Source organism: Anser cygnoides, chromosome 4 (genome assembly GCF_040182565.1).
Source record: "Anser cygnoides isolate HZ-2024a breed goose chromosome 4, Taihu_goose_T2T_genome, whole genome shotgun sequence".
NCBI lineage: Eukaryota > Metazoa > Chordata > Aves > Anseriformes > Anatidae > Anser > Anser cygnoides.
The window spans coordinates 67,053,793-67,060,907 of record NC_089876.1 but is presented as its reverse complement, the minus strand read 5'-3'; the positions used below and the strand labels follow the sequence as shown (position 1 = coordinate 67,060,907).

Genomic DNA, 7,115 nt, shown 5'->3' with positions numbered 1-7,115 from the left:
GACCACCCTCTCGGTGAAGAACCTCTTCCTGATGTCCAGCCCAAACTTCCCCTGCTTCAGCTTAACACCGTTCCCGCAGGTCCTGTCACTGGTGATTATAGAGAATAGGTCACCTGCATCTCCACTCCCCCTCGCAACGAAGTTGTAGAGTGCGATGAGGTCCCCCCTCAGCCTCCTCTTCTCCAGGCTGAACAGGCCCAGTGAAAGGCAAGGCGAGGCAAGGCAAGGAAAGGCAAATGTTTTCTCAAAAAAAATCCTGCAAGTCCTGGTTTCAGTCCCCTCCCAAAATCATGGTTAACAACTGAAAAAGATTTGAATGTAGACATTTTTAGTACTCTCAACCCTCTGTTGAAAATAAGCAAGCAGAAACAGCATGCATTCCAGTTAAACAAAGGTAAATGCATTGGCCTGACAGAAGGATAAATGGTGAGATATGCTTTCACTTCTAGCCTGCCTTTCAGCATTTGATCCTGGACTTAAGCATCCAAAAGTAAATCAAGACTGGTTGGCAGTGCAACTGGGGTGTTCTTTCTCTCTACAAGCCTTGCCTGATCTCTCCTTCCGTTGTGTGTGTGCCCTTGTGCAGATGAAGTCTTCTGCAGAGATGGCAGCAGGTGTGCCAAGTTCCATGGCCTCACTCTTCTGCTAGTAGGGCTAGTGATGGGCAGATGTGTGCAACCACCAGCAAAAGGCAAGTTCTGCCACAACGTTAGCTCATGAGCTCTTCTTGATGTATGTCGTTTTTAATAAGTCTTAAAAAGAAATGCATTTTGCAGGCTGCTGACCACAAGCACAGAAAAACTGAGCATGTCCACTCACACCACTAATGAGAGCAGCACCAAAAAATGCCACAGCTAATTGGATTCACAGTCCATCAGTAGGCCTTCCTGGTAGGTAAGGCTCTCCTCCATTCTCCTGCTATTACCCTATTCCAAATTTCATTTCTAAGCTCTGGTTTGTGAAAAGGATTGCATCATTCCATCATAACAACAGTTAATTAGGAAAGAAAACCCACCCAAATCAATTACAACAAATCAAATGACTCTTAGGACAAAAACACAGCAGTGAACATTGCGGTAAAATATATGAGAAATACTTCATACCAGTCCAGTATTTATAGTGGCCAGCAGCCACTGTAAATTCCCCAGTATAACGGGAAACAAACAGCACGTGTGAAATGATCTCATCTCTTCAGGGTGCTGATTTTATGAGCAGCTCTGCTCATGCCTATCTTCACACACGTAGATAGATCCACTGAAAACAATTTGCTTCGGTTTCTTAGGCAGCAGGAAGAAAACAGCCTTGGATGAAAGAAAAAGGAAAAAAAAATGAGAAGGAAGCAGGAAATTGGCAGTTAAAAAAAAAAAAAAGAAAGAAAGAAAAGAGCAATTAAGTGGCAAAAGATCCTTTTGTTATTTTTTTTCTTTCTCTGGTGAACTAAATTTATTGGCCTCTACTGTCAGTGTTTTTGCAAACAAGCTGTGTCCTCTGTGCTCTCCCACCTGCTTGGGGCTCGTCCAGCAGGCACAAGAAACCAGTCGCTTTTCAGTTGTGCCCAGCGACAGGACAAGAGGCAATGGGCACAAACTGAAGCACAGGAGGTTCTGGCTCAATATGAGAGGGCAATTCTTTACTGTGAGGGGGACAGAGCACTGGGACAGGCTGCCTGGAGAGGTTGTGGAGTCTCCTTCTCTGGAGATATCCAAACCCCACCTGGATGCCATCCTGCACAATGTGCTCTAGGTGATCCTGCTTGGCTGAAGGGTTGGACCGGATGGTCTTCAGAGGTCCCTTCCAACCTCAGCCATTCTGTGATTCTGTGAGAAGAAGCCTGTCAGCATGGAGAGGTACAGGTATGTCACCATCCACTACATATGTCCCCATGAGACTATACATGTGACCAAGAGGGGTCCTAGCAAGGCTTGCAAAGTGAGGGGAAGGGAAAAGTTAGGCTCTGGCTTGAGCAAGAAATGAATGTTTTAGAGAGCTGTGGTCTATGATGGAAGAGGAGATGAGGGGAAGAAATGATAGATGGGAGTGCACCGAAGCTTTGAACAATAGGGACTTAAAGGTATAGCTAACAGCACATGGAATGTAGCTAAGGCTTTAGTGTTAGGTCTGTCCTTAAAGTGGAGCACGGTGTGAGGTATGGGTGAAAACTCTTGAAGTCATCTTGAAGTAGGTTTTGACCCATACAGAAGTACAACCACCATGAGCTTTAAAAACAGGTTTAACCCACATTACAGGCCTTTAAAGGTGTAGAGCAATGACCCATTTTCAAGTCTGATTTCTGGCTTCCCAGTCGCTGCCCCTCTGAAGAAAGAAAAGTCAAAGAAAGGTGAGCTGAGCTCCCTGCAGGATCCAGGTCAGTTTGGGCAAAGATGAGGGGGTACCAGGGAGAAGAGAGCAGAAGGACCTGAGCACCCTCCCTCTACCTCCTGAAACGGGACCAAAGTGGTGCTGGAAAGCCAAGGATGGTCATGGGGTGCTTATGAGTGTTGGTGCAGAAACACTGGGGTTTGTACTTGTAGATACGATAGCTGAATGATGAAGGGTTGTGCTACCGCAGGGAATATCCAAAGCTTTTTACCAGTGGTATGTTCTACGCAGCACTGTAAATACAGCTAGACTGGAGCAGATGACAGCAAGTATAAATCAACTGCGAGCAACTAATTAACACCAGTAAGGAACTCACTCCGGTATTTCAGCTGTTGTAAGGAGCTACAGTTCTAGTCGGGGAGGTTGAGATTCGGTGATGAACTGACACAATTTTAAAGGTTCCTCTGCTTTTCTTAGGATGTCTGCTGGGATGGACTTGTCTGGCCCCTCTCTGAAGAGTGTGAATGGCTGCATGTCACAGGGCTATGTCTATATGGGGGGAGGAAATAAAAGAAAAAAGGAAATGTAAAGAATAGGAGTCTGAGAAAGACTTTTTTTTTTTTTTCTATATCATTAAGGATATGAGGTTGGTATGAAGTGATTGACTCCCTCCTGTCCTTCTTCAGGAATATCTGACTGAATGGGCCAATTTTAGGTGCAGTTGGTTGAGGTGGCAGATGCCTTAGGATCTTGGTTTCATGAGACTTGGTGCCCAAGCAGAGGGAGGAGGCCCACTCTTTACAGCATGTGCCCTGTCAGATCCCAAAGAATCAAGTTGTAAGGTAAATTCCTGCTGTATCTCCTCCTCAGATACAAGCAGAAGATGCTCTTTTCCTAGGGAAGAGATCAGGATACAAATCAGGATGCTGCAAAAGGGTGAGTCACCTCCCCCAGGGTTTCTTTCTATGGCTGAGGGAAGATGGGAAAGGATGTATGGCTTTCCTTGATGTATGGCTTTCCTTGAACAGTAATGCCTGGGAGTCTCTGACAAAGTCCTTGTTTATTTTTAATTTTAATTACTATTTAAAATTTGGATGGCTTCATTTTTTTCAGAAGACTTGAGTACTTTTAGGAAATGTGTTTAGGTACGCCAGGTTATTTTACATTTTATTTCAGTGAGATATGGAGGAGCCATGTCCAAAGGGCGAAATAAGCTGGGGATTTCAAAGCACAGTTAGGCTGAATGCTGGCAATGCTCATAAGCACAGTCCCAAAATGCACATAAATGACTGGGGAGGAACTTCAGATTAATGAACACAAAGTGCTTGTTTGTTTCTTTACTATAAACAAAGAACATTGAGAGAAATTAACACAATTGGGGAAAACAAGGAGATGAACTTGAACACCTTGCCTGCGGTAAATGGATTTTGCCAGCATTAATGTATGTGCTAGTGACACTTCAGGTATAAAGGAGGACTTAAGGAGCTCTTAAATTTGAAGATGGAAGATGAAGATGAAATGTGATATTCTTCCTGTATTTAAATTAGGCTGAGCAACAACTAGGTGATTTTTAAATCCTCTCTGATCTATCATTTCTTTGGCTTATTAGTCCTAAATTTCTCCCCTTATCTTGAAGGAATTTATTATTGTCCTTTTAAAGAGGTTTACTGAATTATTTTTGGGTCAGCATCATTAGCTTTGGATGCAGGTACAAATCAAGATCCTTGTGTGAAAAGATGGAACATATTTTGCAGACAACAAATAAATAGAGAGAAAACCTCATCTTCAGTGTAAACATTTCAAAGTAGTCTGATAATAACTCTCTTTGCTAAAACAAACAAACGAGCCAACTCAAAATCTTGTATTACATGCACGTTGCCTCCGTATGATACATTTATGGAGAACTCGTTACTGAAGATTTTCCAGGCCTGCTCTATTAAACCCAGTTTGCATTTCACTGATTGTGAGACCCTTTGTTTTTCACAGGTACTTTATTTGCATTCATAATGGTATTCATGTCTGCGAGGAGAGATAGGGAGGGGGTAAATATCTGGTACAACCTAAATGACTGCACTGTTTGTTGGTACAGAATAAAAGCTTGAAGGTTTTCAGCATGCAGTGAATAGATCAATGTGTATTAGGAGCAGAAAGAGCCTCCCTGCCTACCCAGCCTCATTCCTGCAGGCTAAGTTGTGAGTGATTCAGCTAACAGTCCTGGTGGTTGGACTTATTTTTCTTCTCTTGCAATTAAGTCAGGGTACAGGACTGTTTGAAAGCACAGTGATTTTTCACTGCCTTGTGGAGACAGATGAGTTTAAGTTAAATGAAGGTATGTTTGGGTAGCATCCTTGGACTGCAGATGCTGCACAGAGATCACCGTCCATCCTGCTCACTGCCTTCTCCCATTCAGAAGTCTCCATCTCCTCAGATCTGCTTCAACCAAGAGAACCAATGTTAGCAAAGAGCAGTTATTAACTACAGTTCTGACTTCGGTTGAGAAATGTCAGGAGTACTCACATGAGCAGTAGATCTGGAGATGGATGAGTAACCCACAGCAGGGAGCAGCTGTGGCTGCCTCGGTGGGGAAGAAGAGTTAGCTCTTCAGATAGCAGAGCTGCTGCTGGGAAGGGATATGCAAATAAACCCCAGTGCCATGGGCCGCATTCACCTTTCTTCTGAGACAAAAAATAGCACGTGCCCAATGCAAGGCAGAACTGGTTGAAATGTGAAACTGCTGAAAATGAGGACGCGATAGCTCTGCTGCATGTCACGGGCTGTGGTTTTCTGGCCAATTTATGCTTTCTGTTCCCATGGGAGGTTGCAGAAGGTATCCTTTGCCTTGTGTCATGGACAGCTGGGAGAGCTAAGATGCTCTTGGGACCAGATGAATCCAGCTGGAGCACCAAACTTAACTGTAGATTTTCTTTTTTTTGCTCTCTGTACATGCCTCTCCCAGTGCTGCAGAGAGAGGTTAAAGCTAGGCTAGATGAACTGGGCTTTCACAGAGACAAGATTTCAGGGTAAACCCAGCACAGGGCACTCAGGGTGCTCACAGAGCACCTCATTCTTTGCTTTGTAGCCCATTTCTAGTTCCTAGAGCCATTAACTCCTCCTAAGCTGCTTATTAAAATAATTATTTTAGGAGCTTAGAGCTCCTCTGTTATAGACTGGTCCTAGGAAACCAGTCTTTTATTTGCAGTTGCTTAAAGTTAATGAACAAATTGCCTGCCTCCTTTTCTTTGCAATGATAATCTAATGACAAGGACAGCATTTGCCATAAACATGTTCTGTACTGGTTGCTTTCAGTAAGACTTCTATCAGATTAAATGAATTTTGGTCTGTCAGTGGAGAGGGGTAACACAGAAACTGGCCTACAAACAATGAACAATTATGATGGGAATTAATGTCCAAGGAGAGGACAGATTCTTTTGGAATATAACCAGATGGAAATTAGTAACAGGCAAACGTATAAGATTTCTGACCGCTACATCCAAGTCAACCAGAGTGCCTGTTTTCCCTTGTCTGCTTTGCAATAGAGCTAGAAGTTTGTACTTCTCTTCCAGCAAAATTTTAAAGTGTCAAGTCTCTGCTCAGTAAAAGCAGATGAATTTTATGGCATTCACGGTATTGCAGCTTTTTTTTTTTTTTTTTTTTTTAAGAGTGGAGGAAAAAGGAAAACTGTGAAAAAGGAGGCTAATTAGAGAAAATGAGCTTAATTTGGAAGCCACAGGTACCTCTTTTATAAGCTTTTGTTGAGCTTTTGCCCACAGTAAATTTATACAAGCTTTGGACAGACGGTAAATCTCTGTTTGCTATGGCCTGCTTTAAATGGGGAGCTTTCAGCACTGTTTTGCTGACAGCTAAGGGCACAGATGAGGTCATAAAATCAACAAGTCCTGGGAAATGCCCATTCAGCTTGGAGAAACATTTCCTTGGATCCCTTGTTTCTCTGGATCTGTGTGAAATAGTATTTATTGTTTCACTGAGATGCTTGGTAGCCACATCACTTTGGGTTTAAGAAGCACTCTTATGAGATTCGATTCCTCAGCTCTCTGCTGCCTTCTGTCTTGCCAGTCAGGCATTTCAGACCTACTTCAAAAAGACTGGCATTTATTATTACAATTGCATCTCATGGGTCCTGGCCAGCCTACTTCTGGAAGGTTTCATTGAAAAGAATTGAGTGCTGATTGAACTGAAACACCTGAATTGAAGGAAGCGTGACCTGTATATGCCTGTCAATTGGATGGGAGTCACTTAGGTGAATTATTATTTTAAAAACAAAAATAATAAAAGCAACACGATCACATTTACAAATTGCAATTGTGCTTGATGAAGGTATCTAATGAGATGACCAGAATGTGGTATTGTGGCTTGCACAGTGCTGTGACTGACCACGAGCAAACCCTGACAGCCCCAGTTTTCAATATGGTCAATCCCCATGAATGTGATGAGTATATAGGTTCAGCTCTAGCATGGATTTAACTAAAGAGGGATGTCAGGGGTGGGCAACTTGTCATGTCCTACTACTGCTTGCTAGCAGCAGCATGTGTGCTCTTGCCCTGCCGTTAACAGGAACTGTCTGTCCTGATATCCAAGCTCATGTGTCTTCTCACCTGCCCAAACCAAACTACAGAGCAGCCACTTGATCAGCAGAGATGAGAAATATGGCACCTGCCCAGGCCTCATGTCGGGGAAGGCCCAGCTGGTCACATGTTTAGGCCTGGACTTCACTTGCTGAGGTAAAAAGGCCTGCTCAGGCTCTTAGCTGGTACCACTCACGATCTAACAACTTTGGC

General features: G+C 43.4%; 1 long non-coding RNA gene across 1 annotated transcript in view; it reads right to left on the bottom strand.

The window, feature by feature from the left end:
* Positions 1 to 7,115, bottom strand: part of LOC125183214 (uncharacterized) — a 30,911-nt gene that overhangs the window by 2,785 nt on the left and 21,011 nt on the right. Inside the window, exons 2-4 of the long non-coding RNA XR_010831257.1 lie at positions 2,696 to 2,868; positions 1,104 to 1,301; positions 114 to 301 (exon numbers count right to left, since the gene is read on the bottom strand). This is a non-coding gene — a long non-coding RNA (uncharacterized lncRNA). The remainder of the gene's footprint in view (positions 1 to 113; positions 302 to 1,103; positions 1,302 to 2,695; positions 2,869 to 7,115) is intronic.